Genomic DNA, 7904 nt, shown 5'->3' on the forward strand with positions numbered 1-7904 from the left:
AATTCAATCATCGTTATAAGCCTCAACATAAATATAGTGCGTGTATTGAGTGTATCAAATGTCATACTTATACTGTACAGTTTTTTTTTTATATCAATAATAAAATTAATCAATAGAATGTCCGTACCAATATTTCAGATGTATCTATGCATTCCAAGAATACACACGTGTTTATTGTACATTTAAATTCACTAAAGTATATTGTGATGTATATTATTTTTAACAATATAATAAAGGAATTATTTAGTTAGTCCGTCCTTGCAAATATTATGTATTAAATGTATAATTTTAAATAACTTTTATTCTGTGACATTGAAAATCTTTTGTCATTTGAATTCAATAATTGAATTGATATTTACATAAAAATATTATTTATAATGATTATAGATGTTATATAATCTATTTAAGTTTTTAAATGTGTTAACAGGAAGTTTTATCCGAAGATTTATCTAATTTTAACACCTTCCGGTTGTATTTCGCGAGTAACGGGCAAGGTGAATTTACAATTTACGTGATATGTACAAATTTGATTGATGATCACTTCCTGTTTAACACGCTTCATGGACGACATTAAATATCTGAGGTCGTTTGCAAGAATTTTTTTCGTAGTTAAAAATGTTCTAGAACATATATTTATATGTAAAGTATTCTATAAAATGCTATGTTGGTGCAAGGACAGAAGCTAGAGGTTAAAGTCCTCACAATCAACCGCGCTTAGCGGTCGAGGATGTGGTCTTTTATGCAACAGTAGCATCATATTACGGGCAAACAAAAGAAGCAATGTATTCACTTACAACCTCGCTATATTTATCCGTTAAACACGCGTAATGTATAGTGTACAAGACGAAATTTATAGCATTTACCAAAGTTATTGTGATGTATTAGCGATACGTTGATATTAGCTAGTGTGTTGATCTCAAACATATTCTATACGAGTTAAGTTAGTTAAGTGTATTATAAGTTTATAAATTAAATGTAAATAAAATAAACGCGAGATTAAGAGTAATTTTTGTGTTTTATTTATTAAAATCGACGTAACATGACCTGGGGATCATATATGGCGCAAGAGTCAGGGCCTTGAAGAAGGTGTACGAGGTCATATATGTCCAAAACAGAAAAACACTCTATACCTTTCACTCAGGGCCTAAAGAGCGCGGGCTGTATAACAGTGTCCATCACGCGGCGGTAGCAATGTCACGTCACACACGTGCGTGTATTGCACGGACGAGACTCAAGACGCGATCGCAAGGTTCATCGATGTGGCGAATACGGCAACCGCCGCACAGACACTGGCGCACAACCTGAGGATGCCAATATGGAGTAGCGATAAGGAAGTGGTTGTTAAATGACATTACTAGAGAGTTTATAAAAAAAATAAGACACCACTAAAAAAATTTAAAAAAATTTGGTTCAAAATAGTTTGATTAAATCTAGGAAATAGTTTAAGGAGTAACTAGAGTAATTTACTTTAGTAAACACTAGACATGATAAAATAAGAGCATAAAGAGGGGGAAAATTGGGATTGTAAAAACAAAGGCATTGACGCTAATGTCTGTGACATACAGATTCAAAAAAGAAAAAAAAAACTCGGTATACACAGTTCAGTAATTTCAAATGATTCGACTAATATTTGAGAATTTGTTCTTTTTTTAAAATATCCCGATACTTTCACAATCTTTTTTTTTTTCTTTCAAATTAACTGAATAATAGATCTCCTGTATCATGAAATCACTCTGTAAGTAAATCATTGCTATGTAAAATTTCGTGTACCATTAACATTAACAGTTTTATTAACAAAATTAAACATTAACATTCAAGAATAAAAAAACACATAAACTATCTTAAAAACTACTAAGATTCGTGTATGTGTGTGAATGATTTTGTTTAGCAATATTAAATATCTATATAAGGATGATCAGGAACCATTGCGCATTCAAAGCGAAGGTTCGACAGCTGTCTCTTGACAAGCTGACGGAATAATCACGATAATTGGATTTTATTATTGTTACAAAGCACAAGTTATAGAACCTTTTACACAATAAACCTTGACCTTGAAGTTATTTATAATTTTTTGTGTACGGTTCTCGGAAATTCTAACCGAGTACTATCTCGAACTTGCTAGAACCTTCTCCATAGTATAAATAGGTGTACTCCCCATGTCGACAGTTCAGTGTTGTTTTTCGAGTTAAGATTAAAGACACAAAGTGACTATTTGGCAAGTTATTTAGACAGTGCTTTCTTGGAAGTATAGTTTGGACTAAGCGAAAGTATACCTTGTGTTAAAGTAGGGTGACCATTTGATTTGTGAATGAAGGAGTCCTTGTAAATCAGTGGTGTTTTATTTCAAATCAGAAACCACAATAAGTAACATTATTTATTAAATTTATAAGAATAGTACATGTAGATATTAAAATATATGTATTATATTATATTTATATATCATTGTAGTTAATAATAGCCATTTGTATACTAGGTATAAAGTAAACAATTTTTTTTTGTTTTTGTCAGTATTTTCGTTCTCATTTTGATTTTGATTTTCTTTTTCTTTTATAATACATACTTTACTTACCTTCATTAATATATCTCTGCACCGCCGAAATGGTTCACTGGTAAAAAATGCCTTCGTCATTAAATTCACTGTTATAATGTATAAATGCATAAATAAATAAATTATAATAGAGTGTAATCGAATTTAATTTTTATTACGCATGTTGCCAACTTCAAAAATGATTTATTTTATAATTAAAAAGGGTTAATAGATATGCAGGACCCTCTCAGATATGTCAGTGACATCTACCGGACATGTATCTACTAAATACACAACTACACATAACTAAAACAGTTTAAAAAGTATCTCGTTTTTAATGATCATGTGTCGAGTGACAATGTTTTTTAAACGGTTTTATTTAATTCGACCCGTACGGAATTTATTTGGGTCAAAATTAGTAATTGAAATTTAAGCATTTTCCCGTTGTCAGATTGATCTGAAATTTGGTACACACATTTAATTTAGATGACAATACAATACAATAAAATCAATGACATTATAAATCTAAGATGGCCGCCGATACAAAATGGAGGATTACATATTTTTTCTTAACCCCCTCAATATGGGTATCAAATGAAAGGGCTACACTAGTAAAACACGATGACTAATATCAAAATTTAAAATTCAAGATGGACCCCGTTCCAATATGGCGGACTGGGTACATATTTTTCCACAACCACCACAATATGGGTATCAAAAAACCGTTCAACTTAAAAGTTTTTTAAATGTATTTATTTCGATTGTATCGCAGCAACTACAGCGAAACGTGACTAGAAACGAGATGTTATACAACGAGCAATATTATAAATAATCCGTGAAAACCTGTAGTAGTGGTTATTTATATGGAGTCGCAAAATAACCAAAGACAATATATGTTATTCTATATATTATTTGATTTATTTCACGATTAAATTTATTCATTTATACTGAACAGTGATGAAGCGACATTAAAACGTGGTATATCATTTCGCTTATTTGTAAGCTCGAAGTGGCCCGACGAATCACAGAAAAGGTTACGGTTGGAATTTCAAGTTATTTCAATAGGCGAAATAATGTAGTAGTAGGTAGTTAATATACCTCCGTTCAGCTTACCGGACCTTCTCAAGAAAAAATCTACAGCAGAATCTTTTGATGAGTTGGCCCGGCACATTGTCCTTAATCTCAAGGCATTTAACGGTCTGTAGCGCTTGGGCAGCGACTTAAAATAAAATAATGTAGCAACTAATATGTAATTGAGTATTCCAAATTGTATTGTTAATATATATACCCATAAGAGAAAATTGTGTAAGAAGAATTGTAAAAAATTATAAAACGCTATCGTGCCTTGCAGCTGGGAGAAGAAAGATCCGTATCAAATGGCGGCAACCTTCTCCCAACTGTCTGCGTTTAGTTTAAGCGAAAAATAAATATTGTAAAAAAAAACACTAGCAATACAAATTAGAATTAAAAAAAAAATTAAAAAAATAGTAGCAGGCAGCTCATATTGCGCGCAGAACAATCGTCCGCTATGGTCTTTAGTTGTGCCAATATAATATAAAGATAAATTAAAAAAGAACTACATACAGACATACTAAATAGCACCTGTAATATGTCGCAAGAAGTTGGGCAAACAATTGTTTGAGTAAATCGACATTTCTGTATTGTCAAAAATAATCTTAAAGTTTAACATTTATATAATTTCGTTAATTTATAATAATAATGTTAATACTATGTAAAAATAAAATTAGAAATATCTTTCTGTATCGATGCATTGTTTGGCTAGCTAATGATCATTTTACTTTAGTCCATAAGTGTTAGTTATTGCTTCGCTAAATCTCCGAAACCTGTTGAACTTGTTTAGAGATTTATCTGTTTCAGAACACAAAACCAATTGTTTTGCAGCAACACGCCGGTGTTGCCAGCTTGTATTTTCTATTTACCTTAATTTTATGGTGTTAAAATATACAGTAAATTTAATATGATTGGATTAAAAAATCATAGAAAAATTCTCTGATTTTGCAACTTTTACTCTATTGTTTATGACTACAATTCAATCTATAATACTATCGGTTTATCATGACAAAATCTAAATACTTCTTCTGCTCAGTCATACGCTCTTTGTCAGAGTGGTATGTCTACAACCCTGTCGATTTTGGAGTCTTCGCTGCTCCTAATATGCGTCGCCATGTAGATTTATGTGTGGCGGAATGAGGTCATCCACTTTCTCTTGCACCACCAGACGTTCCAACGTCTTCTCATCACGTGTGATATGTCCAAATAACTCAAGGGTTGCTATTTGCACAGTCGACGATTACCTCTTTTTTATGTTGAGTTCTTTAAGGATCGAAACGTTTACGCGCAGATCACGGGAGTCTGAGCTTCCATCTCCAGCACCACATTTTCAGGCTGTCAAATCTCCAGAATCTCAGAAACATAAAAATCTGTGGTTATAAACAGACGTAAACATAAAATATATAAGAGGTTAAGATTACATATATTATAGTTTCAAGTGTTTTTAATAAAACTATGTCTGTTTATTTCAAAAATTGTGTTTAGATGTAAAAAGGTTTAATAATTTTATAAAAGCAATTTTTTACACTACTTAAAATGACCAAAAAAATTTAGTGGTAATTAAAATAGCAGATAACTGGCAACACATTCCTGTAAACAGGTCTGCACTGGATTTGAATGGAAACTTGTTTATATGCTATTGTCGCATGCTCATTATGAAATCGGTAAATATAATAATTGCGAACGGAAAGTACCGGTTTTGCGGATTCTGCGCTCGGCCATATTGTTATGTCACAATGATATTTTTGGCGGGAAACAAATTGTTCATAAGCCACCATAATCCCTATTTTACAAAGAAAACTCTTTTTGTTAAAAATATCGTAATATTTAAAAGGCATTAATGTTAACAAATATGTGTTAAAGATGATGTTCACATATTAGCGGAAGTGGCTGTCTGAGTTTTGTATTATCTGTATTTTATCATCAAGTGACAGATGACTTGTAGTCAGTGGAGAAGACCTATGTCCAGCTGTGGGCTGAAATGATGACAATGATGAAGAGTTTAGTAATAATATGATTATATTTTTATTACAATTACTTACAGTGCATTGATTGATGTATTTGTTACAATTATATCCTAGTATTTTATTTTCGTTTCGAGTGATGGCAACTATTTGACAGTTAATGTCAGATATTTTAAATTACTAAAAAAATATCCCAATTATCGCTTAGTAACTTAGAATTCTACTTGAGAGAGATATACCTGAAAATATTAGATTAATCAATTTCAAATATGCAACAAAAACTACTTTAAAAATCACGTCTTCAAATCCTGCCCCGTGTGTTTTAACTATTTAAAATAAAAAGAAATTTATAGAATAAATCTGATTTGGAAAATCCTTATATTGTCTTTTATTATTAGGATCTATATTTCACAAACATTAGCGTCCATGTCTTTCTTCACGTTGTTGCATGATAGCTGCCTCTTAATCTATTTTAACGTCGCCCTAACAATGTCAAGTTTATAAAATTACGTTTTGTGAGAGCACTTCCTCAACCCTACTCCATATTGGCATCCTCAGGTTGTTCGCCAGTGTCTGTGCGGCGGTTGCCGTATTCGCCACATCGATAAACCTTGCGATCGCATCTTGAGTCTCGTCCGTGTAACACACGCACGTGTGTGACGTGATATTGCTACCATCGCGTGATGAACACTGTTATACAGCCCATGGGTGTCTGTTGTTCAACGGACAACAAGACCGCCTCGCTTTTTAAGTAAACCATAAGTCATGATATATTATTACTAAATATCTACACAAATATAAGTTGTGACAGTATTTATCTAATAATAAGAAACACTCACTTCTTACACTTATACACGTGCCTGAATATTAAAGTGGATATTTTTTTGAATCGATAAAAGGGGACGAAGAGTACACAAAGTCGCGTGTGGTCGTACTAACATATTTGTTCGAGAAATTTCCAAGAATTTTTTTTGGAATATCACTTTTATATGTTATAGATATCTCTATAGAAGTTTATTTTGTTTAGTTATAGTACTATAGATAGAGTAGTGCTTAAAGCTAGTTTAGTTTTTTTGTTAGTTATTCGATTTACAAATCACTCATGCTAAAATTTGACAGACATATATTGGCTGTCTTCCAACACGCCTTTGTCTTTTCTCTTCTTCGTGGTTTCAGTCCATAGACTCTGCAATGCATAGCCCCCACCACAAAGATATCTATGAGGGGATACATTAGTTATCACCACGCTTGACAAGCAGATTGGCGATCGCAGTGTGGTATTATGGAACCCAGAGGATTCTGCTACCCATCCTCTGAAAATTTGTTTGTGAGCAGTGGCGATCCTGTATAATAAATATACAAAGTCTCAGTTCTCTACCGCTGAACTACCACTGCTCTATGTCATTTTGATTATTCTTAATTTAAACTGCAACGAGATATACAGAATGATTAGTAATAGGTGTAAAAATTTTAAAGCAGTATACATAGTTCATTTGCTGCCTATTAATATATGGTACACCCTATTCTTATTTTCAAAATTTTTATTAATACGTATTAAAATTAATTATTGTTTATTATCTGTCCCTGCTGACTTTGTATTGTCATTTAGAAATTATTGACTTGTCACAGTACAATTGAAAAAATAAATTCAGAGTGATCAGTTTATACAGGATGATTGGCAATAGGTGTAGAAGCTTTAAAAGTTTTTGCTGACAAATGAACTACACATTCACGTCTTTATCTAAACATTTCGCACCTTTAACCCTTAAATCCGTGACTTTTATTTATACTTTTAAAAAAATATTTATCTTGCAGTAGGTACACTAAAATGCAGAGAAAAATAGAAAAATGTATATAGTAATTTTTATACTAACTTTTAAAAAAAAACTTATGTTGCAGATATACAACACTATGCATTCAAGGGTTAACTAATTACCCTATTTATGTATTATTTTAATAAAAAAATTCCGTGTATTATTTCTTGTACACCAAATATAGCTGTGAAAAATAATAATTAATTATTTATTACATAAGCAATATAACCTTATGCCAAAAAAAGCCTACAGTAAATGGCGTGTTTGGTAAACTTTCAATAAAAGCTTTTACGAGGTATTTATACAAATAAGGCGGGAAACGCGCTGTCATGGCGCGGGGTCATGGCTTCCTTTTGCGCGGGAGTTTTAGTGACGTTTCACAAATTATTTACCGGTTACTTTTTTTTTAATAACAAATTTTATACATTTTTATTCATTGTTTTTTTATAAGTCGCCATGAATATTTAGAAGAAATTTTTTTTGATTTATTCGTACGAATATTTCGCATATATACCTTTCTTTCTTTGT

The sequence above is a fragment of the Battus philenor genome, unplaced genomic scaffold, assembly GCF_028537555.1.
Source record: "Battus philenor isolate CCGP_79_NKW_IND1 unplaced genomic scaffold, ilBatPhil1.0.hap1 SCAF_3, whole genome shotgun sequence".
NCBI lineage: Eukaryota > Metazoa > Arthropoda > Insecta > Lepidoptera > Papilionidae > Battus > Battus philenor.